The following is a 24517-nucleotide window of genomic DNA, read 5'->3' on the forward strand; positions in this document are numbered from 1 at the left end:
AACAATCTTCTCTCATTAAACCAGTAAAAGAATGTACGAGTTCCGTACATGGGGAGTTTATAAACAGCCTAAATGAACAGTGGTTCTAGTCAAAAGCAAGATATATACTTCACGGGCCCTCTGTCCTTTCAGTGGTGAGGAATATGGCAAATACTGATACCAGAAGAGGGAGGGGGGCAGATGGGGAGGAAGGCTCAGTCATAAGAACGTTCCTTTTTAATTCTTTTTAAATTGGGAGGGGGAAGGATCAAGGAGGGGGAAGGATCAAGGAGGGGGAAGGATCAAGGAGTGGGAATGGGCATTCTGAAACTTTAGTTATGTATTACATGGAACAATAATCTGATTCGAACCCATTTGCAAGATTTCACAAAACAATGCCCTGCGACATTTTCAAAATTTTAAGTTAATTTCGAGGTATGTTCCTGTAGCTTTAGAGAAGATTAGGAATAATACTATTACTAGCCAAAGCCCTACCTTTTCACACTCCCACTTCCTAGCCATTTCACACCAAAGCCTTCCTAGCCATTTCACATCGAAGTCCCCCTAGCCATTTCACACCAAAGCCTTCCTAAACCATTTCACACCATAGCCCTCCTGACCACTTCACACCATAGCCCTCCTGACCACTTCACACCATAGCCCTCCAAGCCACTTCACACCAAAGCTCTCCAAGCCACTTCACACCAAAGCTCTCCAAGCCACTTCACACCAAAGCTCTCCAAGCCACTTCACACCAAAGCTCTCCAAGCCACTTCACACCAAAGCTCTTCTGGTTATTCACACCAAAGCTTTACTAGCTATTTCACACCAAAGCCTGCCTAGCCATTTCACACCAAACCCTTCCTAAACCATTTCACACCATAACCCTCCTAGCCACTTCACACCAAAGCCTTCCTAGCCACTTCACACCAAAGCCTTCCTAGACATTTCACACCAAAGCCCTCCTAGCCATTTCACACCAAAGCCCTCCTAGCCATTTCACACCAAAGCTCTCCTAGCCATTTCACACTAAAGCTCTCCTATCCATTCTCACCAAAGCTTTCCTAGCTATTTCACACCAAAACCCTCCTAGCCATTTCACACCAAAGCTCTCCTATCCATTCACACCAAAGCTTTCCTAGCTATTTCACACCAAAACCCTCCTAGCCATTTAACACCAAAGCTCTCCTAGCCATTCACACCAAAGTTTTCCTAGCTATTTCACACCAAAAACCCTCCTAGCCATTTCACACCAAATTTCTCCTAACCATCTCATCTGCCAACGATCACCTAAAACTATTCACTATTCGGTATTATCCAGCAATGTTCAAGTCCTACTTTAACTCTTAGTGTTTAAATCTATACTAATCAACAAATCAGCCTTCCGACCTTTCTAAAAGCACAAAGTTTTAGAACTATTTTTCCTTACCTTAAATTTAAGCTTCTCTAACAACAATTAATCAAAATCTGATAATCAAAACATGTACAGTAACCTTTTCATTTACCTATATACTTTTCTTTTTATTTTATTCAAAGTATACTCCTAGAATCTTCTATAAAATACTCAAGTCACTAACTTATGAATATTGAGAGAGAGAGAGAGAGAGAGAGAGAGAGAGAGAGAGAGAGAGAGAGAGAGAGAGAGAGAGAGAGAGAGAGAGAGAGAGAGAGAGAGAATTTTTAACATGGGGACGGAGGATGGACATTTGATTAAATATTAAATCTTACTAAATTAAGAAAATTAAGAATAAAAAGTGGGATAAGTTTTTATACAAATTACAGACCTCAAAAATTTACTCTCAGTAGTGCATTTAAACTTTAGATTCCTTTAAATACATTTGTTAGTTATTAACCTTTATAAAATCTAAAATACAATGTGGGGGATCAATTTTCCAAGGTATACTATTGAAACTTGAAAGTTAGGAACCTTAATTGATTGATTGATTTGAGGTTTTCAGGCATAGTAGGAACCTTAAGCTTACAGGACAGAAAGGAAAATTGAAAGGCTAAACAAGAACACACCTTGAAATAAGCATTTAAAGCAGCTCAATTTAAATGCCACAAAAATAAATAAACTATGTATACTTATCAAACTAAAACCTCATTTCCATCCTCTGAGTTATAGCACGAGATAATTCAGTAATCTTATATAACCTATTCATTCCTAATATAATAACGCTAGTTTGAAATTTTCCCAACTAATTTACTAACATGTTCCTATTTCCTGAACTTTAAGAATTATATAGATTACAAACTAAAAACTGCTTTAATATTCATAAAAGTTTTCCAAATTTTACTAGAAATACTCAATCCTTGAAAGTCAAAATTGACAAAAAATCTAGGAAAGCTTTGCTTCTAGGATCTCATGATTTGAATGTCCAATCCTACTGGATCAAATTAATGAATCTAGACTAAAATTTAACTGACACAGCCCTGCCTCTACCTAGAATAGCCCACCCTCTACTTGAAATAAATCTATCTTAAAATAGCATAGCCTCTACATGAAATAACTCCTAACCGAAATAGCCAAAATCTCTACATGAAACAGCCCAGTCCCTACCTGAAACAGCCCAGCCTCTACCTGAAATAGCCTAAACTCTTCCTCGAAATAGCCCAGCTTCTTCCTGAAATAACTCCTATCTGAAATGGTCTAGTCTCTACATGAAACAGCCCAGCCTCTACGTGAAATAGGTCACCTTCTACCTGAAATAACTCTGAAATAGCTCTTTCTTGGAATAGCTCAGCCTCTACAAGAAATAACTCCTACCTGAAATGGCCCAGCCTCTACACGAAACAGCCCAGCCCCTACCTGACAGCCCAGCATCTACCTGAAATAGCCCAGCCCCTACCTGAAATAACTTCTATCAGGACTACCAGAAATTTAATAACTAGGATTTCCAAAATAAGATTTTTCACAAATTCCACTAAGTTGATGAGAATGAGATATAATTTAGCTCTAAAAGACTTCAGGTTAGCTTACATAAGATTTCAATCTTAGTTATTGACATGGATTTAGATAGGCCTAAATTGATTTATAACTAAATTTTAGTCATCAACTATTCATTAAAGCAATTTCTAATGAGAATCTACTGTATAAAAACTAAATTCATGAAACTAACAAAAGAATTTAGGTAAATTAGAAAGTTAGCAATATAACTTAGCACACCGTCCAAGATTTAAAACTTGAATCAGATACTCCTTAACCAAAAGGATGATGCACATTAAGGACTATCCAAGATTAGTCCTGTGGGATCTGGACTCTCCTAGTAAAGTCCCTCAGTGTGAGCAGAGCAAGTGGAACTTCTAGAACACCATGTTGGGCCACTGGATTTTGGGTGTAGGAAGTTGTCCCTATTTAAGACGTTTTGACGAAGGAAAAATCTATTTCTGGGGAGAGACCTGCGACGCCCGGTGAAAAAAGTCCTTCTTTACATTTTTCTAATATAAATCTTCCAAATATACTAGAGAAAGATAAAAGCATGGAATGCAGAGGTTACTACCCTCGCGCGATCACCTTGTGGGTGTCGTGTTTTAAGCGTTCAAGCAGGCGGCCACATCAACCTGAAAGTAAAGAAAAAAAAATTAAAAAGTTGATAGGAACTCACAAAAAATACTACAAGATTTGTATTGCACAAACTATTTAGTACCGTTTTCGGTAATTTTTGAAGCAATAATATATGTTTGATATAGATCAGTTCAAGCGAAAACCAATTAGGATATCTTGAAACCCCAAAAGTAGAATACTTTAAGCCCCCAAAAGTAGGATATTTTAATCCCCCAAAAGTAGAATATTTTAACCACCTATTAAGCCTAATAAATCAAGATATTTTAAGCTCCAAAAATAAGATATTTAAGCCCCAAAAGTAAGTTAAGCCACCAAAAGCAAGATAATCTAAGCCCCCAAAAGTAAGTTATTTTAAGACCCCTAAAGCAAGATATCTTAGGCCCCAAAAGAAAGATATTTTAAGCCCGTAAAAGCAGGATACTTTACGCCCCAAAAGTAGGATATTTTAAGTCCACTAAAGTAAGATATTTTTTTAAGCTCCGAAACGATTAAGATCATTTAAGCCACCAAAATTATATTCTAATAACCAGAAAATTATGATATTTCAGTGAAGAAATTAAAATATTTCAAAAAGAAAAAAAAAAAAAGGATATTTTAAGAACTAATAAAAGGATGTGCTCGAGTTCCTATATCAAGTTTTCAACAGTGAATTCACACACACATGAGTAAATAGACATTTGCTAAATATATATTAAAATAGGTTGACATCTACAGTAGCCTACACCACATATGGTGTACTGACATCACTACTCACCTACGATAACAATTCAACTTGTTAAATGATATACAACTTCACACACTAACATGAAAACTTTTACCAAAAACAGGTTGATTTAAGTTTTATCTAAAATTTTCATAAGTAGGTGGCTTATTTCACACTTAAACAGAGGTATAGAACTAAACTCCGAATTTGAGTTTAAAATATTTTTTTTTTTCCTTTTTCTTTAACAAAAAATCATGAATTTAATCTGAGCTTTCAGCAAAAATATATATATGATTATTTGATCAAATACAGTTTGAGTGAGTCCTATCACTTATATTTTAATCTAAAGACTGTAATTCCTAAAAAAAAAAAAAAAAAAATTCACAAAATGGAAAACCAATTTCTACAAATAAATAAATTTTCAATATCAAATATCAGGCTGACACAAGTTTTTATAGTTTATGAAATATCTGCTTTGATTTTACAGTTTTCAAAATATTTATTTTAATTGTTCATAATTTCTCATTTCGTTTATTTATTTCCTTTCCTCACTGGGATACTTTTTCCTGTTGGAGCCCTTGGCCTTATAGCATCTTGCTTTTCCAACTAGGGTTGTAGCTTAGCTATTAATAATAACAACTATAATAATATTTAGGCTACTCAGTCCAGTCTAAAATCCCTAGTCTGTACTCTTGTAACTTAAGTACTAAATGCCACATAATTTAACCTAGGTTCTAAAAATAACGCAACTTTAAAACTGAATTTACCATCCATACTTATCTCGGCTCATACAGAAGACAGAAGACTCAAGACTATCACAATTTCTCAACTTGAACTACAGCGTCTACATCACCTCCAGGCTTCAGTGACATACCAAACAAACTGGATCACAAATCTGGAAAGAGTTGAAAAGGTAATTTCAACAGATATTTCGCTTTTGGCAATTGTGCCTAACTAATTTTTTCTAATGTTACTTTGTTAAAATTAAACAAATTTATGTTACCCAAAAAAAGTAAGTTACTATTAGCCTATTTAATGGCTAAATGGAGAGCTAGAATTAAACTAAACCTGCATTTAGATATTTCTTTTTACAAAAATGCATTGATTTAATCAAGGCTTGCCAACTGCAGGGAATTCAAAAAAAAAAAAAAAAAAAAAAAAAAAAAAAAAAAAAAAAAAAAAAAAAAAAAAAAGGTGAATCCTATAAGGCCTATCACTCCACATTCAAATTGAAAAAAAAAAAAACTCACTGATTGGAAAACAAATTTATAAAAACCCAAAGATCTTAGATATCTGCTATTTTACTCAGCATAATATAGTTCTGCACGCGATTGAGGAACTTCATACCAGCACTAAATGTCAGAAAGATTCCACCATTCAAGCAAAGTTTACACCACCAGTTCATCTTTGATGATGTCATACTTAACTTGGCTCATACATTCTTGCAATTTCTCAATTTGTTGCATGACAGTCTTTGTGCCCTCTTTCAGTCATCAGTTATACATGAAAGCCGTTCTAAGCAAACTGGAGCACAAATCTGGAAAGAATTGAAAAGAACATTTTAGCAACATTTTCTCTTTTGCCTACTACTGTTCTTGACATAATTGTCTTCAAAATAGTTTGACTCCTTCCAAGTTTAAGACATTGCTAGTTGACTATCTAATGTCAACGGCTGAGTTTACTACCAGGCATTAAAAACTATTTAGTTACAAGATATCTCTGCTAGGCCAAACAAATACAAGAGGTTTATTTGTTGAACAAGTCACAATACATTGGTTATATTAATTAACCCTGGATAGGTACGATGGGTCGTTTGCAACCCCGAGCGTCAAAAAAAAAACAGGTTTTTCTCACGTGACTCACCCCCGTGACTGAATTTGTGGGTGATCAACCTGCAGGAGGTGTCTCCCCTACACGCTCTAGTAGTGTCCAGATGTGCATTGCTGTAGCTGTACTCCTTCCCCGATTTCTGAGACGCGTCGGGGTCGAGCGCGACCGAGTTTACCCTTCTAAGGTAGTTTGCATAATTATCAAAGTTATTACGTATTATGAAATTGTCGTAGAATGGTGCAACTTGTATAGGTTATCAGTTGTGGAAAGTCTTGGTGGATTTTTTGGCTACCATGTGCATGATTTTTTTTTTAGTTAAAATGTCGTTCATCACCACGAGGACCATTTTACCGCGAGTGCCCCTTTTTCATTTTTTTTCATTTTTTTGCCAAGTCATTTTTCCGTAAGATATTGCCAAATAGGGTCGTAAAACTTTTGCTTGTTTAGTGTTGGAAAGTGTGTCTAGATGATCTGGCTACCCATGCATGACTTTGTTTTTGTCAGATACGACGTAGTTATTGGTATATTTGGTATTTAACTGCGGTTACCAATTTCTGTTTTTTTTCAATATTTGTAAAAATTACTACGTAGTAAGGAATTGCCGTATATTATTCATTTTTTTTTCATGTTTATGTGTTAGAAAGTGTGCCTTGATGGTTGGGCTAACACGTGCATGTCTTTTTTTTTATCTGAGATGCCGTATATTAGAATGTCGGGCATTTTACCGCGAGTGTCCCTTTTTCATTTTTTTTTATTTTTTTGCCAAGTCATTTTTCCGTAAGATATTGCGAAAGTGTCGTAAAACTTTTGCTTTTTTAGTGTTGGAAAGTGTGTCTAGACGATCTGACTACCCATGCGTGATTTTGTTTTTGTCAGATACGACGTAGTTATTGGTATATTGGGTATTTAACTGCGGTTGCCAATTTCTGTTTTTTTTCAATATTTGTAAAAATTTACTACGTAGTAAGGAATTGCCGTATATTATTGATTTTTTTTTTCATGTTTATGTGTTAGAAAGTGTGCCTTGATGGTTGGGCTAACACGTGCATGTTTTTTTTTTTTATCTGAGATGCCGTATATTAGAATGTTGGGCATTTTTCCGCGAGTGCCCCTTTTTATTTGTTTTGCATTTTTTTGCTTAGTCATGTTACCGTAAGGAATTGGCAAGTAGTGTCGCAAAACTTATAATTTTATAGTGTTGGAAAGTGTTTCTAGATGATCTGGCTACCCATGCCTATCTTCTTTTTTTAGCCAGATATGGCGTATATATAGGTATGTGTTCGATTTTCCTGTGATTGCCATTTTTTCGTTTTTTCCCATTTCTTTCAAAATTACTACGTACTAAGGAACTATCACAGAGTAATTATTCATTTAGATGTTTATTTGTCGGAAAATGTGCCTTGATGGTTTGCCTAGCACGTGGCTGAATTTTTTTTTTCTGAAATGCCGTATATTAGAATGTTAGCCATTTTTCCGCGAGTGCCCCTTTTTATTTGTTTTGCATTTTTTTGCTTAGTCATGTTACCGTAAGGAATTGGCAAGTAGTGTCGCAAAACTTATATTTTTATAGTGTTGGAAAGTGTTTCTAGATGATCTGGCTACCCATGCCTATCTTTTTTTTAGCCAGATATGGCGTATATATAGGTATGTGTTCGATTTTCCGGTGATTGCCATTTTTTCGTTTTTTCCCAATTCTTTCAAAATTACTACGTACTAAGGAACTATCACAGAGTAATGATTCCTCTAGATGTTTATTTGTCGGAAAATTTTGTTTACCTTTTTTTTGATTGAATATCATCAAATTTTTTAGCTAAAATATTATATTGTTTTACATTTTTTTTCTTTTTTCGATTTTATTTCCCTTCAAAAAAATTTTTTTGGGTCAGAATTTTAATTTTATAGTCGTAAAATAATCAACAATTATCCAGCAACCCACCATACAATTTTTATGCATATCCAATAATAATTAGATTAGTAAATAACACCTTGAAATTGACATACCCTTCCTACATTTCAAGTGGCAGATTAGGGAGTCTGAGTCAGTGTGGTTGGCGGCCATTTTGTGGACATATCCGAAGCGTAAGCTGCCCTATCTATATATATTCTTGTTCCCTATAGAATGTGATATTTTGGTATATTTTTACCTGCATAAATATCATATTATATATTAAATATATGTATTTTTTTACGAAATTTCTAAGTACTCAAAAAATTACCTTTAGATATGGCCCCTGATATAAATGTAATTTACAAAATAATGAAGATTTTTTTTACATATTTCTATTTTAGGATAACATATGTTTATTCCCTAAAAAAATTAGCCACTTCCTATTTCATTTGGGTACCCAAAAAAATTCATGAAATTTGGACATTTTTTTGGCCAAAAAAAGTTACCCTTTTTTTCTCATTTCAGATCTTCACCTCCATGGGTCTGACTTCATCCAAAATACATCAAGATGTGTCCTAAACATTCAAGAATCGATTCCTAAAAGGATTTGTGTATATATGTATAAACTTTTTTTTTATGAATTTTTATGTCAGGTCTTTTTTTTCTACTTAATTTTTTAAAATATTTATAATAAATAGTTTTTCTGCGGATGAGTAGTATTTATCTTTACAGTTGTTTTAAACATTCATTGAAGTTTTTTTTGGCAAAAGAAAAAAGGAGGTTACTGCAAAAACTGATTTTTCAAGAATTTTTTTTGGCGTCGGGGTCGTTCGCGTCCGAGTATACCCTTAAAGGGGTGTCCGAGGAGCGTACCTATCCTTAATAAAATTGTCATAAAACACCACACCTCAATAAACCATTGGCCATAAATGAGGGGGAACAAGTACACTGAGTAACATACATACAGAAGCGTTTTTGCCTTACTTTAGTAGTTGAAATTTCAGTAAAATTAAACAAATCACAAAGATTGTAGTACTACAGTATAATAGTTATATTTATAGACATAGTTCTAGTTATAGACTGTGATTGCAAAAGTGAGTTCATACTTCATAACATGTATCCCTGGAGTGAACAAATTGCAGGAACAAAAAGAAGACGTCATATAAACCTATTTAAAAAGACCATGATTGACCAAGTTTTTTTTTTGTGTGTGTGTGTGTTTCATACTTCTAAGCAAATCTAGTAACGTTGGGCGCTCCTGTGATTACTAAAGAAACAGATATATCATTATTATTATTATTACAAGCTAGGCTATAACCCTAGTTGGAAAAGCATGATGCAATAAGCCCAAAGGCTCCAACAGGGGAAAATAGCCCAGTGAGGCAAGGAAACAAGGAAATAAACAAAGTACAAGAGAAGAATAAACAAAAATAAAATATTTCAAGAACAGTAATGACACTGAATTAGATCCTTCACATAAAAACTTCAAAAGACAAGAGGAAGAGAAACAAGACAACAGCGTGCCCGAGTGTACCCCCAAGCAAGAGAACTCTAATCCAAGATAGTGGAAAACCATGGTACAGAGGCTATTGCCATACCTAGACCAGATAACAATGGTTTGAATTTGGAGTGTCCTTCTCTTAGAAGAGCTGCTATATAAAGCCAATGCGTGTGTGCATGACCTGTTAAACTCCTACCTGCAGTAATTCCTGTGACACGGCATTTTCTAAAAATGGTTTTGAGAAGTTTTGTCAACATATCGTTACACAATATCCATATCAATGAGTTCACATTTTTGGGGGGTATTATAGTACGTTTCAATAAATTACTTTTATTTTATGATTAGGTGTTTTATTAAGCTTTAAACTATTACCTAAAGATCATCGATCAGGGTGGCGGATCTACAGGTGAGAAAATTTGGTATGGATCTTTAGGTGATCCCAAAATCATATAAACTTGACCCTTAGTTGTAAGTTAGGCTAATAAGAATAACGCCAGTCGAGTCTGTCCCTTTCCAAAACCAAACTTTGGACAACCGCTAACCGATTGTCCGGTTCGTATTGACCTACACTAGACAAGTCCACTCGTCATTTTGAGTGAAGTGTTATGTTATAATGACGTCATAATTACGTCACTAAAGAATAAGGCAAACTGAGACAAGGACAAGTTCGTCATGAACATCATCACCTTTGTTATTTCCAGGATTGACTATTGAAGCTCGCTCTGTTACCATCTCAAATGACAGTTTAAAATATTAAGAGAAGTTCTTTTCTAATTCTTGAACTCGTTCACTTAAGTATTACTGTTCACTGCATCCGCTGTAAGTCTATTCCAAGTATTTGCTATTTTGCATGCAAAGAAATTGTCACATTGCACCCGACATAGGAAAAATAGTATTAAATATCTCAATGAAAGTAAAACGGAAATAAATTCAAAATCTAAATCGTACCTCGGTTTCAAAACATAAGCATTAAAAGTTCACCTATTGGCCAAACTATACGAGAGGCCATTTACAGTCACCAGTACAGGCTCGAGTCTAGACCTCACCAAACTCTGAACCATAAAGAAAGCAATATTATAAAAAAGATAATTTATGTTTTAGGAAAAGCCACGATTCAGAGAGCCTACATCACCTGGAAACAAACATGATTCAATATAGACAGATACATTAGAATTTGGATCTTAAACAGCCATTTCAATCCTTTCAAATAAAAAGCAACGATACTGCAGGGTGTAACAATTTCCTACATTCTACAGTTGTGGAAGTAGCAATGCTTACGAGAAACACTTAGGATTAGTTATGTACCACATTGCCAAATGGGATATTTTAATTCATTAAGTACCTCAGTATCTATGCATTGTTAAATTTGTACTTAGTTGGATTGTAATTATAAGTTTAACAACAAAAACAACAAAAAATCCAGCCATTTCTAGTCCACGGCAGGACAAAGGCCTCAGACATGTCAAATCATGTCTGGGATTTGGCCAGTTTTCATCACCACGCTGACCAATTGTGGATTGGTGATAGTGGGAGACGTTGATCTGATCGCTCACAGCAAATCAACTTCATAATGGCCCTGACTATTACAGCTTTGCTCATCATGGCGATACACAAACTCTTTCACCACGTAAAGGTCTCCCCACTGCTAAAATATCTCAACAAAGTCTTTCCAGGGTTAAAACTTGTACCAACCGTGTGTCACACGATCGTACATGGTTCATTTTGTGTATATATTATGCTTATATCTTCGCTCTTCCCTCGCACTAAAAAGAGCCTGAATAAACATGTCTTTTGTATATAAAGGAGTGTGTTCTATAATAAACTCACTCAGTTGCTTTTATCCTGTCTGAATCACAACCTTCTCTCGGCCCGTCACATTGGTGACCCCGGAAGTCGACTCGCTCCTCCCAACTTCCAACCCCCCTCGCCCCTCCATCGTTGGTACTATGGCGGACTCCACGGAAGTTGGCGCTGCCGCTGCTCCATTGAAACTTAAATCATTCGCCAGCGGAGAGGCGTTTGCTTGGTTTCAGCACGCAGAAGTCCAGTTTCGCATCAAGGGCATGACTCGCTCAACCACCAAAGCAGATTATGTTCTCGCGGCGATACCCGAGGACACCTTCCCGGAAATATCTGACTGGCTTTGTGAACAAGGAGACACCCCAATAACGTATGACGCCCTCAAAACATACCTAATACAGCAGTACTCGCCGTCACCAGCCGCCCGTATAGCAAAGCTTTTTCAGCTCTCTCAACAACCGTTTTGGGACCAAAGGGCTTCGCTCACTCTCAGGGAAATGACCAGTATCGCTCGCCTGCAACCTGTTGCAGATGGCTCTCCTCGTGAGGTGAACCTACTTCGTGCCCTTTGGATACGCTGTTTACCCGAACCTGTACGCGCTGCCATACCCGATGTCGATAGTTTACCCATAAAGGGCTTGATGACCAAAGCCGACGCCCTTATGGACAGCCACTTCAAGACCTCCATCATCGCCTCCACCCCTGACAAAGAGGACGCCTATTCAACGTGAACCAAAGCTGACGTGACATACACACCTACCCCGTGACGTGCCGAAGCGGCGACAAAGTCACCCACCACTCGCTCGCGCCCCAACCAACGACTTCTACAGCCACTTACTACCTCCCATCCACCGCAGTTTTGCTACTACCACTTCAGATTCGGGGCAACCGCGAAGAAATGTGCCAAGGATTGTCAGTGGCCAAAAAACGTTAAGTAGGCCATTGCTCATGGCAGTGGCCTCCCGTGTTTCTAATCTTTTCTTTTTACATGATGCAGGAACGGCCGTGCGATTTTTGGTAGACACGGGTGCTTGTCGTTCTCTTTTGCCAATGGAACTCTTCAGAACACGACGTAGTCTATCTACATCTGCCGACGTCCACTTGGTAGCTGCCAACGGATCTGCGATACCCACCTACAGTTATGAGAACCTCACATTATCGTTCAGAAACGGTAAATTTAATTGGAAGTTTCTCGTTGCTGACGTAACGTTGCCAATCCTCGGTGCGGATTTCCTCTCTCGTTTCCATCTTCTGGTTGATGTCGCCCACCGACGATTGGTCAACGCAGACTCATACTTGTCGACACCTCTTCAACCCGCCCCCTCAAACCTCGCTCTCCATATCAGTGCACCCACTGATGCCTACGCCCACCTCCTCACGTTGTACCCGGCAGTTTAATGTCCAGAACTTCGCCAAACGCCCACGGCCCCTGCCAAGCACGGTATTTATCACCATATCAAGATGACGGGACCCCAAGTCTTCGCAAAATTCAGACGTCTGGTACCGGAACGATTGGTAGCCGCCAAACAGATGTTCGCCGAAATGGAGGAAATGGGAATTTGCCAATAGGCCTCCAGCCCATGGTCGTCACCCTTACACATTGTTCTGAAGAAAGACGGCTCCCTCCGTCCGTGCGGGGATTACAGGCGCCTGAACATGCAAACAGAAACGGATCACTACCCCCTCCAAAGCATCGCTGATATGACCTCTTACCTGCACAAAGCGAAGGTTTTCTCTACGCTCGACCTCCTGAAGGGGTATTATCAGGTGCCTATGAACCCAGAAGACATCCCCAAGACTGCCATCACCACTCCGTTTGGTACATACACCTTCAATTACCCCTGTTTTGGCCTTCGTAAAGCCAGGGCCACGTTTCAACGTCTCATGGATGGCATCTTAGGGGACCTCCCTTTCTCTGTATGTTATGTGGACGACATACTTGTGTTCTCCTCAAAAGAGGAACACCTCCATCACCTGCGCATCGTGCTCGACCGCCTGCAACAAAACGGCCTTGTAGTCCGGTACGACATGTGTACCTTTGGCGCCAACGAAGTGTCGTTCTTAGGGCACCGCATCACTCCTGAAGGAGTCCATCCCCTCCCTGAGAAGGTAGCAGCCGTTCAGGACTTCCCCGCGCCCTCGACCATCAAAGCTCTGCAGGAATTCTTGGGCATGATCAACTATTATCACCGTTTTCTGCCAGCCATTGCCGGCACTCTTGCTCCCCGCTACGCCTCCCTCAAGGGCAAGCCAAAGGACTTGAAGTGGGGTCCCCTTCAAGAAGTGGCCTTCTGCAATGCAAAGAAGGCCCTATCAACCACTGCAGCTTTCACTTTTCCTATTCCACATGCCCCTCTCCTTCTCTCCACCGATGCCAGTGACGTCGCTATTGGTGCAGTACTCGAGCAGGTGGTCAATGCCTCGCCCCGCCCATTGGCCTTCTTCAGCAGAAAACTGTCCAAGGCAGAATCGGGTTATTCTACCTTCGATCGCGAATTGCTGGCAGTGCACTTGGCTGTCCGTCACTTTCGCCATTTCTTAGAAGGTATACCCTTCGTCATTCGCACAGACCGCATGCCTCTGGTGCACGCCTTCACTCGACAGTCTGACGCCTGGTCCGCCCGTCAACGCCGACATCTCTCCGCCATGGCTGAATACAATTGCACCCTTCAATACGTCCCTGGGAAAATGAATCCCGTTGCCGATGCCCTGTCAAGAAACACGTTAGCTGCCGTTCAACTGGGATTGGATTACAACGCCCTGGCTGAAGCCCAACGACAGGATCCAGAGTATCAAGCATGTAAGACATCCTGCACGTCCCTCCGTTGGGAAGACTTCCCCCTCGAAGACTCCAACACCACCCTCCTCTGTGACGTACTGTAGACCGCGACCTTGGATTCCTGCTCCCATGCGCCGGCAGGTGTTTGATTTCATTCACGGCCTTTCACATCCCTCGTGCCGTTCTACGGCACAGCTGCTGAAGACTAAGTTCATTTGGCATGTCATTTCTAAGGATGCTAAGGATTGGGTCCGCACCTGTACTTCTTGCCAAACTTCCAAAGTACATCAACACACGGATTCAGGAGTGGGCACCTTTCCTCAACCTCAGCGTTGTTTCGCACATATTCACGTTGACGTTGTAAGCCCCCTACCCACATCACAAGGACATTGTTACCTGTTTACCGTCATCGACCGCTCCACTCATTGGCCTGAAGCCATTCCCATGGAAACTGCAACGTCCGGCTCATGTACATCTGCCTTACTCTCAGGATGGATTGCAAGATTTGGTATCCCTGAGTATATTACTTCTGACAGGGGTACCACTTTCACCTCTCAATTGTGGACATCATTAGCGAATCTCCTGGGCATCACCCTACATCAGACAACTACCTACAACCCCGCTGCCAATGGAATGGTTGAACGTTTTCATCACACCCTCAAAGCAACTTTGATGTCCCGCTGCAAGGATTCCAACTGGTTTACTCAGCTTCCCTGGGTCCTCCTTGGACTAAGGACCACTCCTAAAAATGCCCTCGATGTCTCGGCAGCTGAAATGGTGTATGGCAACCCGTTGGTCGTCCCTGCCGAATTTTTTCCTTCTACAACCTCCTCCGACGATCTCCAGCGCATACGTCACGTCGTGGGAAAATTTACTCCATGCCGCCAGACTTACAAGCCCCCCGCGAAGCATAACATACCGACAGACTTGCACTCTGCAACACACATCTTCCTGCGCAACGACAATAGCAAGCCACCGCTAACGCCCCCTTACACGGGCCCTTTCCTTGTGATCCCACGCAGTCCGAAAGCATTCCTGCTAAACATTCGTGGCAAAGGAGACTGGGTCTCCATTGATCGTCTAAAACCTGCTTATCTCCTGCCAGATGACCCGCCTACAGTTCGCCTCTCTAGATCAGGGCGCCCTATTTAACATGTACAGTATGTCATTTTAAGGGGGGGAGCCATTTACCAACCGTGTGTCACACACTCGTACATAGTTCATTTTGTGTATATATTATGCTTGTATCTTCGCTCTTCCCTCGCACTAAAAAGAGCCTGAATAAACATTTCTGTTTTTCTCATCGGTAACAGTGTCAATTTTAAACATGAAAATTCTTGTTGCCTTGAGCTTTTGTATATAAAGGAGTGTGTTCTATGATAAACTCACTCAGTTGCTTTTATCCTGTCTTTGAGTCACAACCTTCTCTCGGCCCGTCACAAACTCAACAGAAGCACTGGCTCTTTAAAACTACCCTTGGCAAAGTCAAAAGATTTTTGCTGATTATTGTAGATCAATTAAAACAACATATTTCCTTACATAGAAAAAAAACCTTACTGTCAAGTATCAAAGTTTTTATAAACACAACCATTTCCCACGCCAGTAAAATTCACAAAAATCTAAACTATAGTCAATTTTTTTGTAGTGAGGCAGATTTGCATTGACTCGCAGGGGTAACCTTTTAGCTTGGAGAAGTTTCCTGATCGCTGATTGGTCGGAAGTATCCGGACAAAAATACTTCCGACCAATCAGCTATCAGGGAACTTTTCTGAGCTAAAAAAAAAATTACCATAGTTAAAGACGAAATGTAGCCCAGGCATATAGAGAGTTTATAGTCACGCCTTTGATTCAAGTTGCTTAGTCTACAAAGTATTAAAGAGGGTATTGACGCTCAATGCAATCTTGTGGACCACTAATGACCAGTTTTGTTTCAGGAAAATGATATTGTCTTCAGAAATTTCCACATGAAATCACTCATTTATTAATCCAAAACAAAATCAACTTATTACCTTTCCATTAAACTAAACAAGGCTTCATAATTTTAGATTTAAAAACATAGAAAAATCACTGACAAGGAGTAGGCCCGTCTTAACGAAAAGCAAATATATTGAAAAACACTCTTGCCTGACTGATCGAAAAACAGACTAGGAACACCAACAGCCTCCCCCCCCCCACCACCACCAATTACAGTTATGGTTTAGTTATTAACTAATGAACTGAGTAGGTCTGTCCACTATTGAATGATAATAAATATTTGATTATACCTTAGTGCAAAATAAGTCGCATCAATGAATGCTTTCCCAAAGATATTTTCTTATAAATATCAGAATTACACAAGAAATTTGCCCCAACTTCTTAGGATTCTGCAACCAACATATGAAAACTAAAGGTAAATATCTTAAAGCGTATAAAGAGGAAATAAATACTAAGCCTAAATCGGGGCCCGGTTTCAAAACGGAAGCATTTGTCAATAAACAGGAATTGTGTGTTATGCAAAATACCTTAAGAGTATGTATACGATAAACTGACTTTGTAGGGTCAGGGGTCATGAAAGCAGACCGTAAAGTAAATGCAAAAGTAAATGTAAAGTAAAGTTCATGAAGGGGCCCAACTACATGGCAAGCTATTCACAGTAGCTGGGTAAAACAGGTTTATGCATTTCTTTAGAAAAGTCACGATTATTAACATATGTAACAACAACACCAATAATAGTAATACAAATAATGAGCAAGATGAGAAACTCATACAGGACTGCCCATATCACCTAGAAACACAAGCATAATTTAACCTGGATGTACTTTTAAATTCGGTTTCTAATTAATTTTAAATCAAAATTGCCACTTCTGTATGGTGTCACAGCCTACATTTCCCAATCGTGGAACTAATGTTCAAGCTTTTTGAGTCATTCTCTACCACAATTTCAAATGTGAACAATCAATTAATTAATATTTATTACGCCAATTCAGATTTAAATCATGAGTTACAAAACAAAACTGATCCTTTATAACCGCTACTAAAGTCAAAATATTTTTGCCGCTAACTATTAGAGTTAAAGTCAAATTGCCCAATCCACGACGTATTAAAGACAGCATCGACTAAGGTAATCATCATTTAGTAACAAAATTAATTAATGCAAAACAAATTCAACTTCTTACCTTGATACCGAAGGAAGGCTTAGTATTAATTACTAAATAAGGCTTTCCATTTCCTAATTAAAAACTGAACTGTTTTTAGAATTCACTGACGAGTGGGCCCGTCCTTTTAAACGAAGAGCAAATATGTAGAAAACCACTTTTGTCCGGTTAGTCAAAACACAGGCAAGGACACCTCCCCCCACTTACGGTAAGAGTTTAGTTATTAACTAACGAGGTAATTATTGATGATAGTTCAATACAAAAAGTTTCAATAAAGGTTTTCTAAAAAAAATTTCTCAAAACAACGAAAAAAAAAAACGGTTCCTTCTAAAATGTTTATCACGGCAATTTCTTACTTAAATTTAAACTTAATTTCAATGTACTGGTGGTATAGAGTCCCTTAATATAAAAACTAAGCCTCTTATTCTACCAAACACTTGTGTATATGCATGTGCAGAGATGCCAGGAGGCTGACTTCATTTAAACTTGCAAATAATTTATATCTTGGGATCCTCTTCCGATTATTTAATATTGCAATGGATTAGATGCTTAGTAATTGTGAAGGATGAAGCCATAACAAACATTCTTTCTCCATAAATGATTTAATACATAATATCCAACATTATGTAACAACAAGTACACCGGCAGTCAAGTCCAGGGAATACCAAAAGTAAAACTTGTGAAATTACAAAACATAATAAAAAGAGGAGAAAGACTGATAAAAGGTGTCCACCTCGAGAATGGATCACTCCTATACTAATTGATTTACACTGACAGCCTATTACAACGATAACCCAGTCTAAAATATGCAAACTAACCCACTAAGGTATCAGAACCGGTGTAGCAGGAAATTTTTTCCCGCTGACAGAAATTCCCCCCGGGAAAATTAGCCTAGGATCGATTTCTCCCCGGTTAAAGAAGCCCGTCCCGTTTTTCCCTCAGGGGGAATATCAGCCCTAAGATATCCCCCCCCCCCCCTCCAGGTCATTTCTCCCCCACCCTCCCTTACAGAGAACCTACTTTGATGAATTAAATAATCAACGGGAGGTTTGACAAAATATTAGGAATATATATATATATAATATATATATATATATATATATATATATATATATATATATATATATATACATACATAGATATATATACATACATAGATATATATACATACATACATATATATACATACATATATACATATATATATATATATATATATATATATATATATATATATATATATATATATATATATATATATATATATATATACTTATATACATATATATACATACACACACACACATTATATATATATATATTTTTGGGCTCAAGCCATGTCGTCCTGATGGAAGTTCCTATAGGGTAGCTTCCTAGGGTATATTACAACTACGGCGATATTCCCAGAGAATTTACCTTAAGGTACCAGAATTCTAACTCCTGGAGCGAGTATCCCTCGTGAAAGGGATATCGCGACATATCAGAGGACGTATTCTAGACACGTCACATGGCAATCTACGACCTGAACAGAGATTCGTCTCGTAGGAGGGAGATTGACGAGATACGAATTCGGGAAAGAAAAAGGGGAGCCGCTCCCAAGGCTTCCCTATCCCCCGATTCGTATGCGTGCCTGGCGCCAATCCTGGCGCCATCTGTATTCCTTTTTGCGTAGCTTAACAACTCGGTGTTTTTTCCTGTTTTTCTCGCAAATCTTGGATTTATTCAGCTTTTCATGGCTTCTTCGTCTTCGTTGACCTCGGATAAGTTGAGTATAGTGTCTGTTATGTATAAATGTAGGCTCTTGGTAAAATTTTGAGTGATTAATAGGATTAATCTTTGATACAAGAGCCGTAGCCTACCAGAGGTGTCCTGGACACTGTCACTCGCTAGGTATAAATTAGTTAGTCAGAGTGACATTCCTGGTTGTTTTGCTTAATAAAATTTAGCTATATAGCTTTACATAGGATTTCCTTTCGTGCTTAGTATTATTTGGCGAAGTATTCGCCATTCTGGCCTACGCTAGGCCATGTAGCCTAGTCGTTTGGTCCTAGTACTTAATGCATGATTATGGTTTTTCCGAGTGTAATTAAAATTTTATTGAAGCTTTAGGCTATATTTTATACATTTTAGACTGTGTGGAATATTTCCAAGATTGTATACGTGAGAGTTTCGGTGAATTAGGTAATCGATTCTCTTGGTGCCTAGGCTAATTGCTTATGGAGCCTTAGTATACTTTATTATACTCCCCGGTTGCTTTCTTTTCTTCGGAGAAGGCATGCAATCCCTTTCCCTCTGTTTAAGCCTTGGGCTTATCCCTAAGTGGTTTTTTCCGAATTTATTTTCGATAAAACTATACTAGGGTGTTACTGTACCTTCCTGTTCCAGCAGAGTCTGGTTCAAAGAGGGACAGAACAACAGAGTTTTTAGTCTGAGTCCGTGTTGTTTGGCTTGGGGCAGAGTCTCCCTCGCTGACCTAACACTTACAAAGGGAGCTGAGCTCCCTTAGGTCACTGTCGAAGGTTTCTGTAGTTATGATTCCTTCTTGTGTGATCGACCAGACTAAGTCCTGTTGCTGTTCTCGGGGAGGATAAATCTTCCCTTGGGAGTTGCAACGCCTTCCTTGCTTTGGTGCTCTGGAAGCTGGCAGGTATTATACTACTGCGCTGGCCCTTTCCCTTAGATCTCCCTTAGGCTAAGACAGAGTTCTTGGCTGCGGGTGATCTGTAATTAAAGCAAGGTTGGCAGGACCCTCTTGTCCCTTCCCCCTCTATCTCCGTAATGGCCTAGCCATTACTGTACTGTACCTTGCCGGCCGGCAGAGCTGGCCGGCAGGGGTATTACTGTACCATATGTCATTCTACTTCTGGACCTAGTATAGGTTGGGATATGGATTGACTAAGCCCATTGCCGGCCGGCAGAGACGCTGGACGGCAAGGGTCTTATGTTTTCGAGTGCTGCCCGGACCTCTCTTGGTCCCTCATCCATGCCTGCCGGCAGAGCCGGACGGCATTGGTCAAGGAAGCCTGAATTAAGTTTCTCCCCTTCCTTATATGCACTCTTTCGGTTGCCGGGCTTGGGGGGTTGTGTACACTCTTATCCCGGCATCCATTCTATTTTCTTCTAGTGCTGTACCTGTCCCGGCAGCCGGCCTATGAGGCCGGCAGCCGGGCAGGTGCAGTCTTCTGGTTCTTTTGCTGCCGGCTGGCATCGGTCTTGTACCTTTGCCGGCCGGCTTATGTCAGTCCTTGTCTGCCGGTCACCAAGAGTGTGGCCGGCAGCTGGGTACTACCTTGTGTAGTTGCTGTCCGGCAATCATTGCCGGCCAACACTGGCTGTTGCTGGCCGGCAGCTGCTGCCGCCGGCACAGGCATTTGAACCAGAGGGCTGCCGCCCTATAGCTGTTAAGTAGTATACTTTAAAGCTAATTGTGGTGTGTGCCGGCCGGCAAAGGCAGGCCGGCACACATCCTCCTATACTGTACTAGTATTCTTCTGTATAGCATATACAGTAAGAAGAAAACTATAGTAAAAGTTTAGGTACAGCACTGTATCTTCTAACACTATTGTGTTTTCTTACACAGCCCTTTGCTGTTGCCCTCAGACAGGAAGCAGAGTTCTTCCCCGTCTATTATCCAGGATTTTTAAAATCATTGCCTAGGTGTGAGCTCCACCTGTTTCCTATGGAAACCTTGCATTGGTTACTCTAGTAGAGATAAACCATTTTTGATTTTATTATCTGGAAGGCTGCAACAATGGGTTGTGAGGGAAACACAAGTGTGTGTCTTTCATTTATGAATTGTTATGCTATACTATGCATATCCAGTGATACATAGTTCACTTGATACTCATGGAAATTTCTTCTCTTTACAGGAGGACCCTCCGAAGTGCGGAAATGTTTTCTGCAATGTCCGCAGCAAGAACCTCTGCGGACATGAGTGTTGTAGGAGACACGCAGCATGCGCTGTCTCCAAGGATGATCTCCAGTATTGGGACCCTCAGGTATGTACTGTATGCACTAACCTGATTACTGAGGCTTTTGATTCCCCTAGAACGGCGGAATCAAGGGATATAGCTAGGGAAAAGCTTCGTACTTGGGTAAGGGGCTTCAAGAAGAACACCTCTGGCCCTTATCTTCCAAGTGAGAAGATGAGGGCGTATCTTTTTCCCCAGGCATCAGCTGAGGCAGTGATTCCCCAGCCTCAAGAGGAGATCCTTCAAGATCAAGTCCAGGTGGACGAGGAAGTCGCAGATGCGATGCAAGACATCCAGTTGTGTGACAGGATGTCTGACCTGGACGATCGTTTGGAAGAAGACCTCCTGGCAGAAGGTCAGGATCAAGTTCAAACCCCGGATGTCGTAGAGGATGAGGTCGACGAGGTGTCGGCTACTCCGGTTCAGATGCCGGAGCCTATCCCCTCAACATCGGCTGGCCTCCCAGTAGAACTGGGACAGGCCCTCTCTTCGATTGTTGGAATGATCCAACAAATGCAGAAGGAGAATCAGGAGAAGGCGGCTGCAATGGAACTGCGTATGCAGTCCCTGGCAGAATCACATGGGCCCCGGAAAAGGCTCAATGTGAAAGACCTTCCCATATGCTCAGATGCTAACCCATGGAGGTATGCTGAGCACATGCCGATGACGACTGGAAAAATCGTCATTTCTGATAAGCTGGGTTCAGTTCCCCTAGAGGATTTTCACGAAGCTTGCGAGCGCAGCTCTCAAACAATTACGCCTAAAGGGAATTCAGGTAGTAGCCTACCTGGACGACTGGCTGGTGTGGGCAGCATCCGAGACCGAATGCTTGCAAGCTTCCAGTCAGGTGATCCAGTTCCTAGAGTACCTAGGCTTCAAAATCAACAAGAAAAAGTCTCGACTTTCTCCATCCCAAAAGTTCCAGTGGCTGGGAATCCACTGGGACCTTTTGTCACACAGTTTCTCCATCCCAATGAAGAAAAGGAAGGAGATAGCGGGCTCTGTCAAGAGACTTCTAGATTCCGAAAGGATATCAAGACGCGAACAGGAGAGGGTACTAGGCTCTCTCCAGTTTGCTTCAGTGACAGACCCAGTGCTAAGAGCACAGCTAAAGGATGCAACCGGAGTTTGGAGAAGGTATGCATCAAACGCGCGAAGAGACCTGAGAAGACCAGTGCCGCCTCGGCTACGTACTCTTCTCAGACCTTGGTCCCAAGCCAGACATCTAAAGAAGTCTGTTCTTCTTCAGCCACCTCCCCCGTCGTTGACGATTCACTCAGACGCCTCAAAGGAGGGATGGGGAGGTCACTCTCATCGGAAAAAAGTCCAGGGGACTTGGTCCAAGCTATTCAGGACCTTTCATATAAACTTTCTAGAAGCTATGGCAGTGCTCCTTACCTTAAAGAAAGTCTCCCCGCGTCACTCGATCCACATAAGATTGGTGACAGACAGCGAGGTGGTTGTGAGATGCTTGAATCGACAAGGGTCGAGGTCACCACCTCTCAACCAAGTGATGTTAGCCATTTTCCGATTGGCGGAAAAGAAGAAGTGGTACCTGTCGGCAGTTCACCTTCAAGGAGTCCGCAATGTGACAGCGGACGCTCTATCCAGGTTCACACCGATAGAGTCGGAATGGTCCTTAGACGCAGGATCATTTTCCTTCATTCTGAATCAAGTCCCAGAACTGCAAATAGACCTCTTTGCGACGAAAGACAACAAGAAGTTGCCCCTGTACGTGTCCCCGTACGAGGACCCCTTAGCGGAAGCAGTGGACGCAATGTCCCTCGACTGGAACAGATGGTCCAGGATTTATCTGTTCCCTCCTCACAACCTTCTGTTGAGGGTCCTCAACAAACTGAGATCCTTCAAGGGGGTAGCGGCAATAGTGGCCCACAAGTGGGCGAACAGCATGTGGTTCCCCTTGGCGTTGGAACTACAGATGAAGTTCGTGCCGCTACCACATCCAGTTCTGACCCAGCGAGTCCAGAAGTCGACTGTCTGCGCTTCATTACAGAAAACCCAGACCCTGCAGCTCATGATTTTCTCGCCCTAGCGGTGAGAAAGCGCTTCGGGATTTCGAAAGCCAGCATAGACTTCCTAGAGGAATACAAGTGCAAATCGACTAGAAGGCAATATGAGTCATCGTGGAGAAAATGGGTGGCCTTTGTAAAGGCAAAGAATCCGCAGGAGATCTCAACAGATTTCTGCTTATCTTTCTTCATCCACCTCCATGGCCAAGGATTGGCAGCTAACACGATTTCAGTGTGTAAATCGGCTTTGATGAGACCCATTTTATTTGCCTTCCAGATCGACCTAGGTAACGAGATCTTTAATAAAGTTCCGAAAGCCTGCGCTAGGCTCAGACCTTCAGCACCTCCAAAGCCCATCTCATGGTCTTTAGACAAAGTTCTTCATTTCGCCTCCTTGTTGAGCAATGAAGAATGTGCGTTAAAGGATTTGACGCAAAAAGTTATTTTCCTATTTGCACTCGCGTCCGGGGCCAGGGTTAGTGAGATCGTAGCCCTCTCGAGAGAGGCAGGTCGTGTTCAGTTCCTGGATGGGGGGGAGCTGAACCTGTTTCCGGATCCTACGTTTCTCGCCAAGAATGAGTTACCCACCAACAGGTGGGGTCCCTGGAGAATCTGCCCTCTGAAAGAAGATGCATCTCTATGTCCAGTAGAATGCCTAAAGGTCTATCTTCGTAGAACTTCAGACTTCAAGGGTAGTCAACTATTCAGGGGAGAAACATCAGGCTCAAATTTATCTCTGAATCAACTCAGAGCGAAAATGACATATTTTATTCGCAGAGCGGATCCTGACAGTACACCCGCAGGTCACGATCCGAGGAAAGTTGCCTCATCCCTAAATTTCTTTAATTGTATGGATTTTGAACATCTCCGTTCATACACGGGCTGGAAGTCTTCCAGGGTGTTCTTTCGCCACTATGCGAAGCAAGTAGAGGAACTTAAGAGATCTGTGGTAGCAGTGGGTCGTGTAGTTAACCCTACTGTTTAACTCTGCAAGGAACAGTGGTCTTAATTGGGACGATTAAGTCCAGGGTGAGTGTGTAGGTACATACTGTACTACAAACTAAATGAGGGCACCAAGTGCCCATATAGACTGTTCCTTCCTTCAAAGGTGAACCTTGCATAAGTTCAGACATGTGTGCCAAGCGTTTCTAACGCTAATGTGATTGATTTGTAATACAGATTTTTTATGACTTGATACCTTGGTATCTCATTAAAGTGGTGTTTAATGGTTTTTCTTTCAGATAAACAAGTTCTGTTTACTATCATACTTATGCTTAAAGTTTTGGGTTACCCTCTTTTATATAAATATATATATTTGTTGTTAACCTGTCTGTTTA

General features: G+C 40.6%; 1 long non-coding RNA gene across 1 annotated transcript in view; it reads right to left on the minus strand.

Annotated features, from left to right (window-relative positions):
* Window positions 1–2922: 2922 nt before the first annotated feature.
* Window positions 2923–24517, minus strand: part of LOC137631229 (uncharacterized) — a 35906-nt gene continuing 14311 nt past the window's right edge. Inside the window, exons 2-4 of the long non-coding RNA XR_011041885.1 lie at window positions 5595–5784; window positions 5024–5142; window positions 2923–3540 (exon numbers count right to left, since the gene is read on the minus strand). This is a non-coding gene — a long non-coding RNA (uncharacterized lncRNA). The remainder of the gene's footprint in view (window positions 3541–5023; window positions 5143–5594; window positions 5785–24517) is intronic.

Source organism: Palaemon carinicauda, chromosome 39 (assembly GCF_036898095.1).
Source record: "Palaemon carinicauda isolate YSFRI2023 chromosome 39, ASM3689809v2, whole genome shotgun sequence".
Lineage (NCBI taxonomy): Eukaryota > Metazoa > Arthropoda > Malacostraca > Decapoda > Palaemonidae > Palaemon > Palaemon carinicauda.